The 24773-nt window shown below is 35.1% G+C and overlaps 1 long non-coding RNA gene across 1 annotated transcript; it reads right to left on the bottom strand.

Moving 5' to 3' along the window:
• Positions 1-4370: 4370 nt before the first annotated feature.
• On the bottom strand, positions 4371-24754 carry LOC121031664 (uncharacterized). Its single transcript, XR_005790830.1, has 3 exons — positions 24643-24754; positions 10670-10761; positions 4371-6175 (listed from the first exon to the last, which is right to left on the bottom strand). It is a non-coding gene; the product is annotated as an uncharacterized LOC121031664 (long non-coding RNA).
• Between the last annotated feature and the right edge of the window lie 19 nt (positions 24755-24773).

The raw sequence follows: 24773 nt of genomic DNA, 5'->3' as shown, positions 1-24773 counted from the left end.
AGAATTCTTGGTTGTACTTTTTTTTTTTTTTAATCTTTGACTACTTTAAATATTTTAACCCACTGCCTTCTGGCCCCTATTGTTTCTGCTGAAAAGTCAGCTCATAATTTTACTGAGGTTCCTTATAACTGACTAATTTCTTTTATTTTGCTGCTTTCAAGATTTTCTTGTCTTTCATCATTTTTACTATGCTGTGCCTGCAGTTCTCTTTGAGTTTACCCTATTGGGATTTTGTTGAGCTTCCTGAGTATGGAGGTTATTATTTTTCAATATATTTGAGAAGTTTTCAGCCATTATTTCTTTGATATTTTTGTTTATTCTCCCTTCCTTCTGATACTCCCATTATTTGTATGCTGGTGTATCTAATGGTGTCCCATATCTCTGAGGCTCTGTTCATTTTTCTTTACTCTTTTCTCTCCCTGTTCTTCAGCTTGTAAAATCTCTATCAGTCTATCTTAAAGTTCACTAATTCTTTATTATGCTAATTCAAATCTGTTGAGATTCTCTAGTCAATATTTTATTCCAGTTATTGTACTTTTCAACTTCAGAATTTCCATTTAGTTCATTTTTATAATTCCTCTTCGTTGACATTTCCTATTTGATGTGACAGTGTCATCACACCTTCCTTTGTTTCTTTAATCATTCTTTACTTTAGTTCTGTAGATATGTATATAAAACCTACTTTGAAATATTCTATTAACATTTATTAAAATATTATTAAAATATTATTATTTTAAATTAATTTGTCATCTGGTTGCTCTCAAAGGTAGTTTATAGATCTGCTTTTTTCCCTGATGTATGAATCACGTTTTCTTATTTTTCTGTATGCCTCATAAATTTTCATTGGAAACTGGACATTTTGGATACTATATTGTAGCAATTCTGGGTACTGCTACCCCTTGTCCCCTATAGTGAGCTTGTTATTTCATTATTTTTTTACTGACAGGTTGGATTATTTTAGTGACGTCTATTTTTCTCCCACATTGTTACATTGCTGATGTTGTTCCTCTAGGAGGCAGAGTTTTGGGAATGTTCATAGTCACTCAATCTCAGACCACACCAAGCTGTTAAACTACACTAATTGCAGGGCTGATTGCTCTACTGTTTTCAATAATGCCCTAAGGAATTAGTTCTTGTACAAACAGATCCAATCAAATTGTGGCTCTTTTGAAGGAATAGTTTTAGATGTCAGTGTTTGATATTTGTTCTAAACCCAGGAGGGATCCTCCTAGCTGTCTTATTTTCCTTTCACTCCTGCAAACTAGCCAGCCTTAGTCTTGGCTATATCAACTGCCTTTTACTACATATCTACTATTTCTGAGAACACCCTTAGGCTTAAATTTTTCCAGTCTCTGTTGTAAATGAAGACAGTTACTTTGAGAAAAAATTAGGAGGTATTTGGTTCATGGCCTGCCTCTCCCCTAAGACAAACTCTCTGAGTAAGGGCCCAGGAGCTGAGAGGAGGGACAATGAGGTCCTCTTAACTTGCTTCTTCTGGTAGGGAGCTACCATGTCAGGAGCTTGGGTAAGGGTTATCAGGGTCCCAACCCTTCTAGGATGCTACTCCCAAGGTAGAGCCTCTCTACTACAAGCAGGATTGGACACAAGAAGGGATCCCTACTCTTCCTGAACTCATTCAGGAATTAGCCTGAGCAACAGGCAGTTGGGGGCAGGGTGAGAAATGCTAGGATCCTGCTAGTCCCAGGAAGAAAGCCCTCCAGCTCAGAGCTGGGGAGTGTATGTGGGGGGGTGGGGGGGGGGGGAATCTCTGCCTCCCTGATTTGGGAGGGGAGAAAGAGGGAGTGGTCTGATTCAAATACCATACACTTGCCTTTCTTACCTAGTTATTTTTCTTTTTTTTAACTTAGATTTTCCTGAGTGGATGTTTTTTTCATTTGCTATTTGCATTAGGATCATTTCCAAAGGTTTTAATAATCTGTTTTTGTTTGTTGTTTGTAATTTTGACCAGTTTTTAAAAATAATTTTGACCAGTTTTGACCAGTTTCACTGGGGAGCAAGTCAGAAGAACAACTCATGTTGTCATGCCGGCAATTAATCTCACAGCATTTTAAACATTTTAAACTGAATTTTTAACTTAGCACTGTTGTTTTTGTGTAGTCATGACCCACGGCCCATATACATTTCAGAGTTTCTACATATCAGAGTTCTTTTACATTATCCATCACTGCATCTTTTCCCAGACCTTTGCATTGTCTGTTCTCTCTGCCTAGAACTCCCTTTCTCCAGATATTTGCAAGGCTTACTCCCTCTCTTCCTTCAGATAATTGCTCAAGAATCATCTTTTTAGCAAGGCTTTCTTTCACTATCCTATTTAACATTGAATTCTCCATCCCTTCTTATCCCCCTTTTGTGTGTGTGTTGTTTTGGGGTGTTGTGTTTTTTTTTTTTTTTGTCATTTTTGGTCAGAGATTTTTAAAAAAATCTCTTTTGTTCACTGCTGAATTCTTAGCACCTTCAAGTATCCTGCACATAGTAGGCACTAAAAAAAGTTATTAAAATAATATTCTTAACATCTTATGCATTATTAATTCAACTAATGTAGATCAATGATTGTAAATTGTGATAGTAATTGATAGCTAATAATAAGGTTTCCTACTCTTCAGACATGGAAATTGAGGTACAGAGAAGTTGAATACCACAAGGCCACAGATGAGAGATGAGAGAAAAAAATTATGGAAAATGAGAACAGACTTAGGGAACTCAGCAACACCATCAAGCATAATAACATTCGCTAAATAGATGTATATATCCAGCAAGGCTATCATTCAGAATAGAAGTAGAGATAGTTTCCCAGACAAACAAAAGTTAAAGGAATTCATGACCACTAAACCAGCCCTATAAGAAATGTTAAAGGGACATTTGAGTGGAAAGGAAAGACCATAAATAAGAGTATGAAAAGTAGGAAATACAAAAGCAGTAAAAATAAGTGTATCTGTAAAAATAATTCAAGGGACTCAAAAAATAAAAGGGTGTATAGTATGATATCATATACCTAAAACAGGGGGAGGAAAGGAGTAAAGAATGGGTTCAAACTTAAGTGACCATCAATTTAATACAGTCTGCTATATACAGAAGATATTATGTACAAACCTAATGGTAACCACGAATCAAAAACCAGTAATAGAGATGCAAAAAATAAAGAGAAAGGAATTCAAGTGTATCACTAAAAAAGCCAACTAATCATGAGAGACGAGAACAAGAGAAGAAAGGAATGGAAAAAAACTACAAAAACAACCATTAAACAAGTAACAAAATGGCAATAAATACATGCCTATCAATAATTACTTTGGATGTAAATGGACTAAAAGCTCCAATCAAAAGACAAAGGTTGATAGAATGGATAAAAAAACAAGACCTATCTATATGCTACCTACAAGAGATTCATTTCAGACCTAAAGACACATGCAGATTGAAAGTGACCAGATGGAGAAGCATTTTTCATGCAAATGGATGTGAAAAGAAAGCCATGGTAACGATACCTATATTGGACAAAATAGAGTTTAAAACAAAGATTGGAAATAATCTAAATGTACAGCAATAGTAAATTTAAAAAGAAAGTATAGTATATCCATACACTAGAATATTATGTAGAATATTATGTAATCAATAAAAATTGCATTGTGAAAGAACACACAATAGTATAAAAAGATATTCTTAGTATACCATAAGGTTTATTTCAAAAGATAGTTATAGGTCACCTGGGTGGCTCAGTTGGTTGAGTGTCCAACTCTTGATTCCAACTCAGGCCATGATCTCACCGTTAGTGAGACTGATCACCTCATCAGGCTCTGTGCTGACAGTGTGTAGCCTGTTTGGGATTCTCTTTCTCTCCCTCTCTATCTGCCCCTTCCCCACTTGTGCTCAGTCTCTCTCTCAAAATAAATATAAATCACCTTAAAAGAAGGTACATATACATTTTATATGTATATAAATGAAGAATAAAGAGTAAACATGAAAGAAACCAAAATATTAATAATGTTATGAGTCCCTATAGAATTATGGATTATTTTCTTTTCTGTATCTTATATTTGTTTTCTAAACTTTCTGTAATAAACATTACATTTATGTAAGAAGAAATAAGAAATAAAATTTTTATTCACGATTGAGGCTTAAGCATTAAAAACACTTGAACATTATTGAGGATTATAAGGAAACTATTGCCATTAGCAGATTACTTGTTCTCCTTTGTAGTGATTTCTCTGCAACTTGTCATACTATTTCACAATTTTGTCCTGGACCTTATCAAAATCCATGAACATATATGATCTGAACAAAAATTAACAGAAATCTTCAAAACAGCTATGAGGGACATTGTTTTTGTGAACTGATGGTCAGCACTCTAGGGACAATGTGTCTTCTGTTTTACCTTAGATTTTATTTCTGGGCTTAACAGTGCTTTGCTCCTATCAGTGTTCATTCATTTATTGAACCAATGCTAAATGAATATTAAATTACTGAAGGCAATTTCTGCCTAATTGCTGACAGCACCCTACAGAATTTGCTATGAGATGTACATAAACTGTAACCTGCCAAAATGAGAACCCGAAACTGTTTTGGGAGATATAATTAGGGACAATTCTCTTTGCTTTGTTACCTCTGAATTAGATTTAAAATAAATAGTGTTGATCCCAGAATGGCATGTGTGTAAAAAGTTCACATTTGTCTTATCTCATCGATATTTTGTAATAAGATTTTAATAGGTCTTCTGTTTTGATCTCACTTGCTGTGATCCAATGTGATTACAATAGGTTAGACAAACCGTAAAACTCCTAAAAGTACGGAGCAGTGTGGAACAATTGCCATGATTTTAAAGAGACATTTGTCTTGCCTATGCCATTGTCTAATTGTTTTTCAGTTGCAGACATATTTTCTAAATTAAATTTATTTTTTATCTGTGGGATATACACAGGAGCTCTTATCTTCAGGCATGCTTTTGACCTATAACTTTAGTAATTTGAATCACCCACACAAGCTCAAGGAAAGTGCTGTGAACATAACAAGTCCTTATCCAAGTCCAGTGTATTTGTTCACCTAGTTTACTGCCTTACCATCTGCCCTTCACTTCTGGAGGACTTGCAATAAAGCAGGAGCCAAAGTAAAAGCAGATACCCCACTGCTATCTATTTAACTTTCATTAAGTGAGTTGGTGCAGTGCTCAGGCGCCTTCTCAAAACCAGCCCATCATCTAAGAGTATTTACATAAGACTCTTTGCATTATATTCCGACCTCTGCAACATTAGTATTAACTACTGACATCTGTCAAGTCTGACTGGTAAGTGCTTTACAGTATCAATTCATCCCAAGCAAAAAGCATTTCTGAGTGCTGCAGTGCTCTTGTTAATGCCAATAAGAAGTATCAAGGCTCATATGACACCTAGCAGAAATTAGTACCCACATTCAAAGAAAAGTCTTTGTTATTTCCCGAGTATTATGTGGACTTTATTGAGATGACTGCATCTGACACCTGCTGTAATATAAAATGCAGCTATAATTAGCCAACTGATGCTCACTGCAGTTTAGGTCGAATCCCTTCTGTGGGAATTATGCTTTAAAATATTCAGAACTCCAAGTGGCTCTCATTACATTTAATTTTAACTTAGAATTAGGTGGTCTAGAAAAAAAATTTAGGATTGTAATAGCCCCCTGCTGAATGCCACACAGCAACATGAAAACCCATAGGGTTTTTCCCCCCTTCTAAATTAAAAAAAAAAAAGGAGAACAGCAGACTACACTAGAGCCTTCAATTGAAGTCTGGCTTTGCTTAATTGTACTTTTTGCACTCATCAGTCTCTCCTCTTCAGAGCAAGCTACAAAAATTGCCTGAATAGCCAAAGAAAAGTTTCCCACAGTCACTGGCCACAGAAAAACACTATTGTCCTTCCTCACAGTTTGATGGACAACATTTCTATAAATGGGTAGCCAGCCTGTCAATGGTACCCTTGCTGAAAAGGCAAAAGAAGAGAACAGATTCTGCCAATATCTGACAAAGCATGTTAACACATAATCAGGCATTCAGTAGTCAGGCAGCTGCCCCTGGGACCTTCATCACACAGGTGCCTTTAAGCCATTTCCTATTCACAGATAAAGGAAACAAGCAGGAGATACCTGGGAAAGGAGCAGTCTATTATGGCTTGCCAAACGTCCATCTTCTAGGCTGTGTGTATAAAAGTAGAAAGAAGAAAAAGGAAACTGTGGTTTCAATTGAAAAACTGTAAAATAGCAGAACATTTACAAAACCTATCATTTAAGCTGTGGTGTTTTTTCCCTTTCCTTTTCTATTTATTTATTTTTAGGAGGGATGGATTTGTTTGTTTGTAAGACAGAGCACTCATATCTAATAACAAAGGTCTATTTTCCTCAGTGGCTTGTCAAATGCATTTGTCCAAAAGTCCCTTCACATACAGGCCAAAATACTTACCTGGTCTAATTGAATTTACTTTGTCACCTTAAGTGATTTTTTTCTATACACACACATACATACACACTCCATTTTAAGTGATGTCAACGTGGTAATGGGGTAGATGATTCTCCAGTAAGGCAGAACCTCTGGACTATCTCTTGAGGAACCACCAAAATAAATACTTGAGAACGATTACCATTGTTCATTTTTTTGTAACTGCTTAGGCTAAGGACATTAGTACCATACTGCACTGCTCTACCCAGTTAGAGGAAGTATCAGACCTTAATACTCAATTAAGCCAAAGGCCCCATTAGCATATGCATGCGTATGTGTGTGTGTGTGTGTGTATAATATTTTCAAGTTAAAATTTAGTAATTTTACTTTAAGACCATTTCACATCAAAATTTCATGATTTAGGATTGTTAAGGCTGTTAAATATGAATTTCTATTTTATTTCTTTGTTTTCATTTTACTTATCACCATACTCTCAGATCTTCTATACTCAGTGTATGCAGCAGATATGGGAAAGAACCAGGAGTACAACTTTGGGAAGTGATCAAATCCTCAGGGACCTTAGATTGACTAAATGTGGTCCTTGGGGTACAGTTTGAACACTGACATTCATAACCATAACTTCTCCTCTAAAAGGCAAGGTACTATAAAACTACTGAGGAACAACAAAGTCAACACAGTGATATAAATCAAATGCCATGAGTTAAAGTACTGCTTTTTCAACTAACTTCTTGAGTTCTACTTATTTTGTATAGCTTCCTCATCTGAAAAATAGGATTGTATTATTCACCACAAACAGTTTTAGGGAGTAGTCACTGATGAAAGTTTCTGCCTTTGGGGTGGCCATCTGTTAAGTGGAATAAAACCTATTAGGGATCATGAACACTTAAGAAATAGAACACTGAATTCTCTGACTTAACATTTATTTTCTTCTTTACTTCTTCTTTTTACTTATTTCTAGAATACAAGTAAAATTATGAAATAAATTTTAGTGAATAAATCATTAATAATTAGGATTTACTAATTTTATAATCTTTACAAATATAAAGACGGGAAATTTTCATTAAATTCAACTCAACTCAATTCAATAATATTAAGTAGCTGCTTCTATATAATCATTGCCATCACTGCTACCATACCTATTATATCTAGCTACTTTATATATGTTTCATCATTTATTGACAACTCTGAGGCAGATCCAATTACTATTGACATTTTATTTGCTTATTTATTTAAAAAAAAACCACACACGGGGCTCAAACTCACGACCCCAAGATCAAGAGCCATATGCTCTAGCAGCTGAGCCAGCTAGGTACCCCTATTATTGCCATTTTATAGGTGAGGAATTCGAGGCTCTAGAAGCTAGGGTAGTTTAGCCTTCTCTACTTCTCTGTCAAGCTCACCTTGGATGTGAACCCAGATATGTCTCCTTCTAAAAACCATGCTTTTCCTATGAAACTATGGTTCATGCTTTAATTAATATAGGACACAATGAATTTTTATTTTTTCAAGACTTGAAAACACAGTATGCTCTTTTACGAGGTAGCACATGGGTACAGGGTATTAGGTAGCATATTTATATCTTATGATATATGTATGGGTCTTTTTAATAATTGTAACATAAGTTAAATCAACCTTTTATCTCCAGGTGGAATAACCAAAAGTTTTTTGGATAGCTGAATTAATTTTTCTTAACTATTTCTAGAGAGTTTCCATCAGTGACCAAATTTATACTTGAAAATTTTAACCAAAGACTACTTTTATCTCAAAGGCATGGTCTATCTCACCAACCAGATTGAAACACTTAAAGTCTAACAGGAACCCAGTCTTCAGCTTTCTCAAAACATTTTTGTAACAAAATATAACTTCCTCGGAATTTTTCCTTCAGGTGTATCCTTAAAACTCCTACAATTTAAAACACTCTTTTATTCTGGCTTTAGCTGAATCCACAGTTTCTTACTACTTCCCATTAGGTCAAATATAAAGGTTATAGCCTCATGTTCAAGTTCACAGAAAACTAATCCTAACGTACTATTTCAACTTTTAATCTTACCCTTTACTCCAGTTGAGCAAATCTCATCTCTCCTTCTTCCTTGCTCATTCTCATTTCTGGCTTCTTACTTGCTGTGTTTCTTATTAGAAATAACTTCTTTCCGGGGCGCCTGGGTGGCTCACTCGGTTAAGCGGCCGACTTCGGCTCAGGTCATGATCTCGCAGTCCGTGAGTTCGAGCCCCGCGTCGGGCTCTGTGCTGACCGCTCAGAGCCTGGAGCCTGTTTCAGATTCTGTGTTTCCCTCTCTCTCTGACCCTCCCCCATTCATGCTCTGTCTCTCTCTGTCTCAAAAATAAATAAACGTTAAAAAAAAAAAAAAAGAAATAACTTCTTTCCTTCTTTTGATTAAACTAAACCTAATATTTCATGTCCATCTAATGATATATCTTCTTCAAGGAAATTTTCTTAACTCACTTAACACTTATCTTTCCTTAATTTCACCTACCTTTTTGATTTTATTTTGTGGCCTATAAACCATTCACTGGAATGATATGATAGTCTGCCTCATCCTCCAGTTGTTTCATGGAGACCAGACCTATGTTTCCTGACAAATTATAGCCTCCTTGGGGGCTAAAGAAGAAATAAGTCCATACACAAATGAGTGAAGAATAAAAGTTAATCCTAATGCTCCATATAATATTCTCTTACATTTCTTCCTTTGAAGAAAGTTATCATCCATCAATATCCTTCTCGTCCTACAACTAGAAAAGGAAGCAACACTCAAATCTGGCTTGAACAGAGAATGAATTAAAAGAGTTGCCATCTCCAGTCCTTTCTAGATGAGTATAGAACTCATTAGTATACTAAGTAAGTCTGGCCTTTCTCCTTCAGAGCACATGAGGGGACTATCATTCTTGATCCCATTTGAAGTTAGCATGGCCATATCCTTTGCATTAGTCAAGTAATGTGATCAGAAGTAACAAAACATCACTTTTAGGGAGAAGCTTTAATATTTTGTGCTTATTTTCCATTTTACTTTTTCTTTTCCACAGTAATTGTGAAACAGTGTAGGTAGACCCCCTCTTCAGCCAGAGTCTCTAAATGAGGATAATGTACAGGAGAGTCCCCAGCCAACTAATGATGTACATGTAACAGGAGCAAGAAACAAAAACTTGTCATGTTTTAAGGCACTAAGGTTTACTACATCAGACTATGCCTGATGTAGTAGCTTACTTAGGTCAATATGGGAATCAATGTCAAGATATGAGAAGACTGAAAAACAGAATGACTAAATTAAAGCATCTTAAAATATAATCCATAAATATATAAAATTAGGCATTTCACTTTTTAATCTGCTGGGTAAAAAAATCAAGCTAAATAGATCCTTCAAACGTCTTCTTACTGAATTGTCTACAATTTCTTTTCTTTCTCGTCTTTGGTATCCATCATACTTTCAAACTCTATACATTATTTTAAAATTTTATACTGACCACAGACTCTACTAAAATGTTAACCACCACAAAATTTAGTGTTAGATTTCCATAACTTTTATATATGTAATATTTCTCATTGAATATTAAAATATCATTTGTATCCTTGTAGATACAGTTACAAAAGGATACGCATATTTTGGGCATTATTTTGCTGTTGGTATTGTCCAGGGAGTCAAAATAAGAAATCATAGATCTAGCTTTATTCACCTGCTTACAAGTTTCTTTTATTTAGTTATAGCATAAGTACACACTTTAAAAATTTTATTTATTGTTTTATTATCCTTGTTTCAAAAAAGAATATATAGCTCAAGTTTCAAATATGACATATGATAACTTACTGAGTATGCTTATTTTGTTTTTACTTCTATTCTTTTTTATATACTAAGATTCTGACAGATGCATTCCCCTCTGACTACATTCTTCACCATACATAAGTACTATATAGTTATGAATAATGAAATTTAAAAAGCACAATGAAAGAACAGCACAACTGTTTTTTATTTCTCACTCTTGAGGACTCATCGCAATATTTCCTGCTCCATATTAAGTTTGAGAGCTTCTGAGTAGTATTCTCAGAATTCTGATCTTTTGGAAAGAATAATGATTCAATTAGGGTTTTTTTTTTTTAATCATGATGATTACTTTATGATAATGATCTTATGTAGCTAAGATGTTGCACTTATATTGCACTTAGATGCAGCATTTCATTTTAGCAAATTCCAAGAATCATCCATGACTTTATTATTGTACCTGATTTTTATAAGTTCTTTATCCAAGAACCTCTTCATTCTCAATTGAAATGGGGATGCTATTTGATAAAGTGCAGTGATAACCAGTAGCAGCTGAAAAACATGACAAAATGAAGAATATCAGAACTATTTGAAAGCAAACCAAAAATTCCCATTTGTAGTCTTCAGAATCCACCTTGGAACTGGTTCAGAAACCTGTCATTCAGAGGTGCCTCACAATTCCCTTTAAGTTTCATTGGAGAAATCTAGACTTTAGTAACATATTTGATATAAAGCATTAGTTTCCTCCAACAATAAACACAGGGAACTATGGCTATACCACTATCACCATTTCTAATAACATCCTGCTAGCTTAAAACTGAAGCTGGCCAAATTGCTGACAATTTCATCTTCATTCACTGGAGTGGCGAGACATGGATAGAAATAGTATTTAAAATGAATTGTTTATTAGAGTGATTAAAGAAAAAAGTTTATTTTGTAAAAAGATTAACTATTTTTTCTTTTGCCATCCCCATGTAAGGTATTCAATTTATCTATGTTCATTCAACCAATGTTTATTGAACCCTATGTTATAGAAATGAAACCCATGGCATTGCACAGAAGTAAAAGGCAGGTTAGGATATATATCATAGGAGCAGAACAGACAATGCTGGTTCTCTCAAGAGAGCTTCCAGTTACAGGGGCCAGAGAATGTTTGGTGTGAGAGATGAGTCTTAAAAAATAGGTGAGATTAAAAAAAAAAAAAAGTAGGCGAGATTTTAGTTGGTATAAATGGGAATAATAAAATGACAAAATACGGGGCGCCTGGTGGCTCCGTCGGTTAAGCATCCGACTTCAGCTCAGGTCATAACCTCATGGTTTGTGGGTTTGAGCCCCACATCAGGCTCTGTGTTGACAACTCAGAACCTGGAGCCTGCTTCAGATTCTGTTTGTGTCCCCCTCTCCCTGTCCCTCCTCTGCTCACACTCTGTCTCTGTCTCTCAAAAATTAATAAACATTAAAAAAAAAAGACAAAATGAATTCAAGAGGACAACATGGGTGACAAGGAAATAAGTATACTATAGTAATTGCAGAGCACTTATACAAAAGGTAAGTATGAAAATGGGATGGTTATAGTCAGTAGGGTCAGAATTTTAGTTGTTGATGATGGTGATGGGTTTCAGAGAGGTGTGTTTAGATATAATGAAGTTGTCCTTCTTTGAGAGAGCTGAATCACTTTCAAAGAGGAAGAAGAAAGGAATGGTAAGAAGAGTTTAGCCCTGGAAATAAAAAAACAAAACCAAAAACAAAACTCTTCTTTCTTTGCAATAGGAAACCATCCTTCTTTACTAAGAACATCCAAGGTCAAAATTACCTATTGTGCCCTTCCATTCTGTACTCCTCCTCTATGTAAAGTATCTCAGCCCCTAGACCTATCTTTTCATCAACACATAGATTCATTTCAACAGTTATTGAGCACCTACTATGTGCCAGGAACAAGCATAGAGCCCGGCACATGGTTGATAATAAAAGTTTGCTGCTTGAAGGTAGAGATAAGGAAAAATTAAACAGCACTAGTTACCTGTAAATTTCTCAGTAAAGTTGGATGGATATTATCTGGTGAGAATGGAAAGGGTAAGTAGTGAATCAGATGTGTGAGCAGAAAGATCTGAAGCACCTTCTAAGGGAAGTGTGCTGGGGAATAAATGGGAGATCAATATCAAGATTGTCAAGCAGCAATGAGAACCCAGTTGGAGTAGGTTAGATTGATTTTGCAGTGGGCCAGGGGTACACATAGTGTTATGACGTTCTCCAAGAATACTACTTGAACAAAATTCTCTATTGGACAGGAAAAGGATCAGGGAAACACATAGGGTAGGGTAGGGTAGTGACTAAAGATGAGGGCATGGCAGAAAGATAGGGGTTTAATAAATGCAAAATGCAGCTTCTCATTTCCCTATAAGCAAGCCCTGTCTCCTCCAAATAACATGGTGTTACATGATATTTCTCTCATATTCTTAATCCATAAAAAATGAATTAGAACTATATTGTAAACTGTCCTATTCTAATATCACATTTTAACATGACTTCTGAAATAGCTGATGAGTAAACTAGTCTTAGAATTGTTTTATTTATATATGAATGTCCACAGAAGTATCCTCTTATGATAAAATTCTATACTAAACTTTCATAAAAATATACAAGTATTAAATGCAAGATGTAATAAAATTAATATTAAATAAATAACATTTACTTTACCATTGTGAGATTTGGGCAATCCCATACTATAAGCCTTAGAAATCATTTTTTAAAAATAAATTGGAGATCCTTCCAGAGGACATTAAATCTACACAAAGTAAAGAACAGCCTCTACTGGTTTAGCTATTAGCACATTCATTTATGCTGCTCATTGTCTAGTCAGAATTTATATATCCCATGTGTCTGCATATCTGAAATGACCATAAGAAAATATGGCAAAACTGCATTAGCTTATCAAAAAGTGATAGGATTGAATACATCACAATTCTAAAACTCTGTGGCAGAATTAGTATCTTTTATTTTAAATCAATTTTCTGACACCTGGATTTTCTTCAGTGTAGAGGGGTTCCTAGTCTAAGATGGACAGAAGCTGACTGATTCTGGCTATTTTCAATTCCTCTCGTTCAGAGGCCAGGTAGGTAGTCCAAGGAAGCTATTATGCAGTGGTCAAAAAAACATCATTCAAGAACTAAAAGGCTCTTCAGTATATGGAGTATTTTTCCTTTGGGAACCCTGAAATTCTCAGGATAGAGCTAGGTACACACCAGACACTCAAATACTTGTGTGACTAGACTCCATAAAACCCAAGGATGGATCTGTATCTCCTGTTCATAGTTGGATCTCCATTGCCTACCAAAGCATCAGATACATAATTGGTACTGAGGAGGAAGGAAGGCATGAGGTCCAGAAGTAGTTCAATTGTAAGTAATAACATTCTCCTGGGCAATATCTTGAAAGGGCCAGGCACTGAAGAAAACATCTGCACTTTAACAACTGTGTTAATAATAGCACATGTTATTAAATACCAAAAGACTTTGAAACCACTCACATTAAAAAAAATTTAGAAAATTGCATTCAAATTATAGATAATCTACATATGAAATCCCTTGCAGTTAACGTGTTGCTTAATAAACACACGTTTGTGGGGTGCCTGGGTGGCTCAGTCGGTTCAGCGACCAATTTCAGCTCAGGTCATGATCTCACGGTGTGTGAGTTCGAGTCCCGCGTCGGACTCTGTGCTGACAGCTCAGAGCCTGGAGCCTGCTTCAGATTCTGTGTCTCCCTCTCTCTCTGCCCCTCCCCCACTCATGCTCTGTCTCTCTCTGTCTCAGAAATAAATAAAAACACTAAAAAAAAAAAAATAAACACACGTTTGTTCCTGTAAATTTGGTATTTTCTTCCCCCGTGATTTAACTAACTCACCTTTTAGAGAAAGTTGTAAAACTGTATTTTAAATCTCAATAGTTTTATCTTTTTTTTTTTTCAAGGGGATACTGCTGTTGCCTGGGTACAAGAGCAGGAGGTAAAACCAGCTTAAGGGGCTTTGTTTATTATCATCATGGTAAGAGTTCAAAGCAATAACAAAAAAGGTAATATAGTTTATTATCCTCAGGGAGATTTTCGAAGTGTTCTGCTACCCCATTTGTATTGACAAAAATAAATTAGATGAAATTGACCGAAAAGAGAGCTCTCTATAGGAAGAGTTCAAAAGATGAATTATATTACCCTTCAGTTATTGCTAATAACAATAATTTAGCTTATTACTTCATTTTATAGTTTACAACATGCTTTCACTTACTCTGTCTCAATTGATTTGAACAACTTGTAAGTTAAGTCACTAGACCATTGATTTTTTTTCCCATTTCCTTGATTTTTCAAGCAATTCAGTCATCACAGAAAATTATAGGAAAAATTGTCAGGAAAGTATACAAAAAAAACCTACTCTAAACCAATCACAGTTAGTATTTTGGTGAATTTCCTTTCAGTCTTTTTTCTATGCATCATTCCAGTATTCGAGTTAACAATCTATACAGTTTATTATCCTATCTTTTTCTTTTGACATTATAACAACCATGTTCCCATTTTGAGTCTTTAAGTATCATTTGACTGAATGCACAAGATACTTCTAGTTTTTAAACATGTATAAATAGAAGGGTATTTGGGTATCTTTATGCTCAAAACTTTTTTTTTTTAATTTATTTATGTATTTTGAGAGAGAGAGCACAAGCAAGGGAGGGGCAGAGAGAGGGAGACAGGGAGAGGGGAGAGAGAGAATCCCAAGCAGCCTCTGCATTGCTAGCATAGAGCCCGACACAGAGCTTGAACTCACAAGTGGCAAGATTATCACCTGAGCCAAAACCAAGAGTTAGATGCTTAACCAAGAGTTGGAGACACTCAGGCACCCCAAAACTCTGTGTGTTTTAGAATAATTTCTTAGAATAGATGGCAAGATTACATTTACCAAATACTAGAAGCAGCGACAGGATTAGAAGGGATTTGATTTTATGTAGTCAATGTTCTTGCCTCTGAGAACAATCCTATTTTTACAATCCTAAAAAAATCTATAAAAAGTTTTCTTTGCATCCCCCTCAATGTTAAAGACAGAAGCCCTCAAATGTGTTTTCATTTTCTCATCTCACTACGTTCTCTGGTGAAGAAAGAAAACAGCTAGTTGCTATCTTAGTACAGTAAGATATTAAATGAATATATTTAATATGTTCAAAGAGATAAAAGAGATCAACAAACAAATAAAAACAGATGATAAAACACACAATTACTTAGTAGTTAAGAAAAATAACCAGACATTTTAGAAATAAAAACTATATTTTATATTAAAAAAACTCAGAAGATGGGCTAAATAGCAGACCAAATATAAATGAAAAGAAAATTAATGAAGAAAGATGGAACTGAGGAAAGCCCCCATCACCAAGATATAAGAAAAAATATAAAAGATGGGGTGCCTGGGTGGTTCAGACGGTTAAGTGTCCGATTTCAGCTCAGGTCATGATCTCCCAGTTCGTGAGTCTGAGCCCTGTGTCGGGCTCTGTGCTGACAGCTCAGAGCCTGGAGCCTGCTTCAAATTCTGTGTCTCCCTCTCTCTCTGCCCCTCCCCTGCTTGCTCTCTGTCTCTTTCTCTCAAAAATAAATAAACATTAAAAAATTTTTTTAATTAAAAAAATTTAAAAAAGAAAAACAAAATATAAAAAAATGACATTCATATTACATATTTTCAGGAGGAAAAAATAGAATGGTAGGTGGGCAATACAATACGTTAACCTAAAATGAGTAGCAATTTGGCAGAATTTTAAAATTTTGTCAAATGCTGATCAAAATTAAGTTAAAAAAAACTCATATCTGAACTCATGGTGAAGCTTGTGAAAAGTAAAGGATATTGACAAGCTTCCACAGAGAAAACACAGAATACTGTAAAAAATGAGAAAATACTGTCATTAGATTTCTCATTAGTAACACTGGTACTAGGAAAACAAACAAATACAAGACCAGAAAAATACTTTCAAGGTATTGAGGAAAAAGAAAACAAAACTTGGAACCTAGAAACCTTTGACAAGTCAAACTATCACTCAAGAATGATGACAAAATAAAGACTTTTCAGGCATACAGAAAGTTTAACGCTCACAGATCTTTGCTTTAAGATGTTTGGAGAAGTGGACTTGTAATTGTAGTTCTTGAAGCAAACTTAGTAGCAGAACCACTCTTTTAAGTGGTGTTAAATCAGAGTCAGAGAATGAACTTCTAAGAACAGTAGAATATTAGAGGTTGAGTCATTGTCAGGGACATCTGGGAATTATCTGTGCTTTGACCAACACCTTCTCCCTCTCTTATGAAAATGTAGCCCTGATAGTACTAATGGCTTAGCATAAATTTGGCTTTCCCAGTTCTGGAGGATGTTACCTGTGCCGAGTGTCACAACCACTGCATGAACTATAAGGGAATCAAAAGGCCTAATTGAAGCAGTGGCAGACCGCTACATCTGACCAAGGGGCAAGATTTATCCTCCCACTTAAATGACTAGGTGGGGGGTGGGGGGTGGGGGGTGGGAAGCAAAAACACAAAAAAGAAGCAACCGTTTTTTGGATATTAGATAATAGAAAGTATAGAACTGTCATCCCTGAGGGAAAGGAAACAAACAAGTTGAGCCCAGTAATTGTACAAGTTTGCTGCCTATAGACAGTTTCCAGTCTGCAGGTCAGGAAGATGGAATGCAAGTAAAGTCTTTGTCTCACTGGGTTGAAGAGACAGCAATCAGTTTGCAGAGTCCAGGCAGTTAAGAGTCTGTGGGACAGAGTATCAGAGAAAAGGGAGCTCTGCAGAGAGAGTTCTGGAGATCTATAGAGGGGTATCCTAGAATCTTTGAGTATTGATCCAGGTACATGTGAGAGGAAAGTACTCAAGACTTGAAACTAATAGGCAGAACAATTCCCAGTGCTCATTAGAGGGCTGGGGATAAGAATAGTTTGTTTTCACCAACAAGAGTGAAAAGCTCTTGCAATGCAAGGAACATTAACTAGAACACTCAGAATAGGTATTACCTTCCTTGTGGGGCTAAATTAGCCCTGACCTATGGCTATTCTAAACTTGCCAAGACAAAACTTAAAACCAAACCTCAAAAGCAGCTTATTACATGTAATTTAACTGCATTTCAAAATAAAACACTATTTAAATGAATGCTTCAAATTCCACAAACCAACAATGTAAAATTTATGTAATATTTGTGTAAAATGTCTGGTAACCAAAAAATCAGGAAAATATGACTGATAACCATAAGAAAATCAGTAGAAACAGACACAAAATTAAGAGATGATGTAACTAACAATGATATGTGAAATAGCTAATATAAATATACTCTGTATATTTAAGAAAATATGAGGAAACATGACATGATGAGGAGAGATGTGGAGGATATAACAGTGACTCAAATGGAACTTCTAGAGAAGTACAATATAAGAAATGAAAAATACAATGGATGGGATTTAGAACAAATTAAACACTTCAGAGATAATGCCAGTGAACTTGAAGACACAACAACAGAAATTATCCAAACTGAAGCATCAAGAGAAAAAGACTGGAAAAGAAATAAATAGACTTCTGAGATAATATTAGGTGGCCTAACAGATATATAGCTAGAATCCCAAAAGGAAAATAGAGAGAAGAGGTAATAGAAAAAAAATATTTGAAGAAATAAAATTTAAAATTTCCCCAATTGATGAAAACTACAAACCCACAGACCGAGGAAGTTCAATGAACTCCAAGTAGAATAAAAACAAGGCACAGCAGGGGCGCCTGGGTGGCGCAGTCGGTTAAGCGTCCGACTTCAGCCAGGTCACGATCTCGCGGTCCGTGAGTTCGAGCCCTGCGTCAGGCTCTGGGCTGATGGCTCAGAGCCTGGAGCCTGTTTCTGATTCTGTGTCTCCCTCTCTCTCTGCCCCTCCCCCGTTCATGCTCTGTCTCTCTCTGTCCCAAAAATAATAGTAATAAAAAAAAAAAACAAAAAAACAAGGCACAGCATAAACAAGTTGCTGAAAACCAGCTATAAAAAGAAAAATGTTAAAAGTAGCCAAAGGAAGAAAGAGACATATACAGCAAACTTCTCAATAAACCATGCAAGCCAAAAAATAATGGAGACACATCTTTAAAGTATTGAAAGACAAAAATACTCAAGATTTTTTTGTCCAGCAAATATATTAAAAGCTGAAAGCTCAATAATAATTTTGTACGTGTGTAGATTTTCCTGACTATTCTTGTCTGTTTATTTTTCCACATTAACTTTACTTTTTTAAAGATTTTTTTTAATGTTTATTTATTTTGAGAGAGAGAGCTAGCAAGCAGGGGAGGGGCAGAGAGAGAGGGAGAAGGAGAATCCCAAGCAGTCTCTGCACTGCCAGAAAAGTGCTCCATGAGGGCCATTCAAACTCATGAGCTGCAGGATCATGACCTGAGCCAAGATCAAGAATTGGATGCTTAAGTGACTGAGCCACCCCGGTGCCCCCATATTGACTTTAAAATGAACCTTCCAGGTCCAGAAAAATTTTTGTTCGATATTTGTATTGGGATTGTATCAACTTTATACATTCATATGGAAAGAACTGTCAAGCTCATAATGTTTAATACTTAGCCAAGAATGTAGGTCTTTTAATTTGTTCAAGTCTATTCAGTGTTTCTCAGAAGTGTTTTACAATTTTCTTTATATAGATTTTGTACATTTACTGAGAAACAAAAATCTTAAACATTTGGAACTACTGACTTATAAAAATGAATTAGAAATGAAGACTAACTACCTCTGAAATTAAATTACAAGTCAAAGGGGGAGAAAGTGGGATTGAATTTGTAAAGCTTGATTTATATGACTTTTTCAAAGAAAAAAATATTTTTAATGTAAAGTATTTATAAAAATAAGGTGATTCATAACTATAATAAAATAAAAGAAGAAATGCTAAATGTGTCTTTCCTCTCTTGAATGAGTCATTTTCTTTTACTTAGTGTATCTCTACCAAATGTACCAACCCACATACTGGTTTTTTATTTTATTTTTTTTACCAATTATTAAGAGAAGAGTGTTGAAGACTCCAAATATAATTGTGGATTTATATCTTTCTCCTTTCAGTTCTATTAGTTTTTTCTGATAATATGAAACACTTTTGAAGAACTGTTGTTGCTGCACAAACAATATTGTTAAAGCTTCTTGGTAAATTGGCCCTCTAACATTACATATTGCTCTTAGGATACCTACATTGTCTGATATTAAAATAGTCATTTTAATATTTCAAGATTTATTTTTATGGATACTTGCATGGTATTTTTTTCATCTTTTAACCTTTAAGCTATCTCTGTCTTTATATTTAAAGTGAGTTTCTTTCAGTCAGAATATAATTAGAACTTGGTTTTTAATTAGCCTGTAAATTTGAGTTTATATCATTTACATTTAATGTAACTATTAATATGGTTGAATTAAAAACTATTACCGTTAGTTATTTTCTATTTGCTCCATCTTTTTTGTTTCTTTTTTTCTGACATTTTAAAATTAATTATTTTATAATTCCTTCATATTTCCATTATTAGCTTATTAATTATATTTCTTTTAAAAATATTTTAGTAGTTACCTTAGGGCTTAAAATTTACATCTTTAATTTATCACAGTCTACTTTCATATAATATTATATTGCACCATGTACAATGGAGAAACCTTACAAGTGTACACTTACAATTGCTCCCTCCCGATTTGTGTTATACATTCCTCTTATGTATGCTATATCCACAATAAATTTGCCATTATTTTTGTTTTGGATAGTTAGTTACCTTTATAACAAATAAAAATAAGGAAAAGATGTCTTTTATATGTTACTTTATTTTAACTATTGGTTAAGGTCTTCATTTCATTGTGTAGACACAAATTTCTTTCTGGTATTGTGGTATTTTTGCCTTAAAGAGTTTTTTAATATTTCTTATAATGTAGGTCTGCTGTACTATAGGAACTATATTTTGTTTACATAAAAACAATCTTTATTTACCCTTCATATTTTTTTTAGTGTTTATTTTTGAGAGAAAGAGAGACGGAGCACAAGCAGGGGAGGGGCAGAGAGAGAGGGAATCTGAAGCAGGCGCCAGGCTCTGAGCTGTCGGCACAGAGCCCAGCATGGGGCTTGAACTCACAGATAGAGAGATCATGACCTGAGTCAAAGTCAGACGCTTAACCAACTGAACCACCCAGGTGCCCCTCCTTCATATTTGAAATAGAGATGTGGAACCTAATTTCTCTCCTCTTGAGTATGGGCCAAACATCATAACTTGCTATAACAAAAAGAATCAGATGGAAGTGGCACTGTGTGACTTGAGAGACTAGGTCCTAAAAGGCACTATGACTTCTGCTTTCTCCCCAGTGAGTGAAAGAACCACCAAAGCCACTCCTGAATTTCTGACCCAAAGAAACTAGGAGACAAGAATTTTTTGTTGTTGTAAGTCACTAAATTTTGGGGTAATTTGTTATATAGCAGTATACAATCAATACTGGAGTTGCCTGGTTTCTTGGATCTGTCGTTTGATACTTTCATTATTTTTTGGAACTTTCTCAGTCATTATCTCTTGAAATGTTTCTTCGGCCCCAATCTCTCTCTATTCTCCTTTAGGGATCCCAATTACATGTATATTAGACTGCAAGGTGCTGTACTACAGTGCTTTGATGCTCTGTTTGCAGTTTTAAACACTTGCCAAATCAGCCTAATCACATCCCTGCCTCTTAAGACACCAGTCCCAGCTGAGCACCATCTCCTTCTCTGAGTAACTCCACAGGAATGCTCCCCTAAGCTCTAAATCTTAATAATTCCAAACTCTTCACTTTGCTTCCCCAGCCCTAGAGGGGTTAGTTGCTTCCTGAATTTGCTAATTGTGATATATTATTGTTTCTTGGTATCTTTTGAGTTAACAATGTACCCTAATAACATTTTTACTAACATTTTCTCTGTTCAAGTAACAGGTATGGTTTCTATTTTCTAACTAAATCTTGACTGATTCAGAAATTGTTATGGAGAGTCCCAGGAAACAAATCCTCAAAGGTAGGATTCTGGAATTTGTTTCGTTGTGCCTCGACCTGATCGTAGTGTGAACTCCTTGCTAATGGGAAGTGGAATACTGTGACCCATTTCATGACATGGCAACACAATTAGTCAACATTACTCCAACTTGTTTGGCCATGGAAACTTCTGTTGAAAGAAGCATCTTACAGAACTAGTATTCAGCAGAACAAACTCTGGGAAATGCTGGCTCAGCCATCCTTCTCTATTCAGTATATCCTCCCAAAACACACCAAGCATGTTCAAGTTGCTGCTTATGCTTTATCTAAATTGAGAATTTATACTCATCATTTGAGCCTCAATCCACATTCTATATCAGTTTAGAGCTTCTCCTGACACTGAACCCAAACATTTCCTCAAAGGAATTAACTGGTTGTATTATCTTATACATACTTCTAAAATGATCATTGTCACACTATATCATAGTTGTTTGCTTACATATATACCTAGCCCAGTAATATTGGAGCTCTTTGAGAGTCTTTGCCTGATTCATCTTTATATTGCCTATGCTGATCATAGTGTCTGGCACATAGAATGTACAATTAATTGGTATGGCTAACATTCATGAGAATGTTTATGGAGGCTAGCTATATTTATTCATTAAGAAAAATTTGAGCACTTTGAAATTGGCATTATTCTAGAAGAGGATAAACAGATATGCTTTGTTATTTGAAATGAATTTGCATATCATTCTTACTATGAGTTACAATTTCCCCTCAAGTATAGAAGCTTGTAGGTTTTTTTTTCCCATTTACATATCTGTTCACTCTAGATAGGCAAATAAATTCAGCTTAACAAGCATATACTGATTAATTAGTATAGTACCTGACATACAGGTACTATACTGAACCTTAAATACACAAACATGATAAATGGTCATGGCTCAATGGGGAGACAGGCTCTTAGTCAAGGAAATTTCAATATCAATATGATAAATACAATAATCAAAAGTATATACAAGTTGCAGGAGCAGTTTAGCAGAAAAGATAAACTCTTCATGAGAATTGAGGGAAGACTTATCAGAGATTTCTGAGCCATAGTTTGAAAGAGGAATAGGAGTTTTATAAACTGAGGTGGGGGCATAAATAAAAAACATGGAGACAAAAATAGTAAAGTTCTAAAGAACTAAAAGCAGTTTCAGGAGCATTAGCACCAGACGGTTTGTGACAGAAAATGAGGCTGCGAATTTAGGCAAAGGCCAGATCATGAGAAGAGACTAAGATGCCATTCTAAGGAACTTGCACTTATCCATCAGGTGATGGGGAAGCAGAGAAGATAAATAACGTTTATTTTTCTTTTGCTGCATTAGTTAAAATTTGTACTATGTACATTGAACAAACATGTTGAGCATGTATAATACTACAGGCATTTTGCTGTGCACTGGATTATTTAATGGAGTTGTGCCTTTAAGGCTCTTCATAAAGCATATTTTTGTTGATAAGATGGATAGTCCAGATTTCATTTATACTTTCTATCCTCTCAACTGATTCTTAGCATAAACTTGCAGGACAGTATTTCTAATTCTGTTGGTAACACAAAGAACAACACTTTGAATCATTTCTGTCAGGCAGCAGATTTTGCAGCATCCCACTTTATAAACTATAATTAGCCTTCTATAATGAGAAAATTTTTTTCTTTATTCCCTTTCTAAATGTCATAGCTTTCATCATATTTTTTGTTATACATCACTATCTACGTATTTCTATTTAAAGTTAGCCCAAGGAAATCCACATCTTTTCAGCCTATTTAAAATAAATAGAAGAAAATAAGAAATTTCCAAACTGAAGGTAATAAGCATCAGGAAGGAGTAAGAAAGATCCCTGGAAAGTAGGAATAATGCACAAAAGAGTTAAATTCCAACTATTATCTCATTAAGCAGTACTAAGATATAAGTGTAAGTTTGGATATTGAAACAGAGTTAAATAGACAACATACATAAAAATCAAATGGCTATAAATTCTATAATAGAGGAATAAGGGAACAAGTAAAACTTGAAATTTCAAAATCAGTGATGGCATGGACAGGAATGAGCAGTACCTAATTAAAGATGCTATTCTTATAATATACAAAGCGTGGTCCCAACTGTGTTTCCTACCAGTGTCCTGAATATTGGGGAAAAAACAAACACAAAAACAAAACAACAACAAAATGTTCACACCTAGATGAAAAGAAATGATCTGAAACTGGTTGCTAATTTGTTACAAAACAAAAATTTCTAGTTACCCTCTTATATTCTCCTTGAAAAGAGACCTAAGGCAAAAAATGCTAGCATTGCAAAGAATCGTGATTTTAGGTTAGGTATGGAGATGAGTTAGGTACGGAAGGTTGCTCAATTTGGGATTACACATTGTGAAATCTTTCTCTGGATGTTTCTAGACATAGGCTGGATTATAAATTGTATATCTTGCTGTGAACAAGGAAACAGACAGGATTTCTCAAGATCCTGTCAAGCCTCCTGATCTTTGGAAATGAAAGCCTAATTAAGAGGCTCCCAAGGGACAGGTCAAAGGCGTTCTTTTATCCCTACTGCCCCTATTCCACTTTCTTGATGCCTATTCTGCTCTTTTCATTCAGCCTACTCTAAAACTGAAGAATACATATTGTGCAAGTTTCCACCTTTGCTTTCTCTACTGTAGATGCATTAGACTATTAGAATTAAGAATTTTAAATCCCTCATCCCTTATCTCTACACTGATGTGTTTTGTTTTTGAATAGAGCTTAACATTAAAAATTCTTCTAAAATTTGTGTTCTTCAACTGGACAACAAAACTTTTTAATGTTAGACTCTGACTATAAGATTGAAAGTCCTTCAAATATGTTTTAATAAATCTGATGAATAATACTCTGTCAAATTTCAATTCGGATTTATGCCTTCCTTCTAATTCCAAAGATTGTGTTGCAGGCAATTACTTGGGTTAAAGGGTTAGAATTGTATTGACAGTGTCTCACTTTGAAAGTTTTAGGGTGAGCGTCTCTACAGTATCACCCAGAGAATAGCAGCTGATGCGCGTTTTAAAACTTGACATAATTATTTTGCAGATTTAAAGTAATTAACGTCATTCCCTTGATAGTAAATGAGGCATAGTAAAGCATCTTACTGTTCTTTTCTATCCTCCGCTCCCTCGCATGAAATATTAGTGACGTTAATTTGTGTAAGTTTTAAACAACCCTGTAGATTCTACAAGGTTGTAATGTTCTAAGTATGACAATTCTATGTGAAACAGTTTTCCAATGTTTAGAAGCAGGTGTGGGCACTGCTGTATCCCCGACCTTTCTGCAGACCATTTCACAGCGCCATGTTAAAATTTTAACTTTTAATTTAAAAATTTAACTTCTAAAACTCTTAACATTTAACTATGTTTCCTCTTACCATCACTGATAAGCAACATCTAAGAACCAAGACAGTCTTCAGATGCTAACACTCAGTGGACCACAGTTCCAATCACCAACCCAAATACCTTCTGCAACCTCGTTCAGGTCTACAATTCCCCGCTCCCAGTC

The sequence above is a fragment of the Herpailurus yagouaroundi genome, unplaced genomic scaffold, assembly GCF_014898765.1.
Source record: "Herpailurus yagouaroundi ecotype Mexico unplaced genomic scaffold, PumYag 141, whole genome shotgun sequence".
Taxonomy (NCBI): domain Eukaryota; kingdom Metazoa; phylum Chordata; class Mammalia; order Carnivora; family Felidae; genus Herpailurus; species Herpailurus yagouaroundi.
This window is presented reverse-complemented; position numbering and strand designations above follow the sequence as displayed.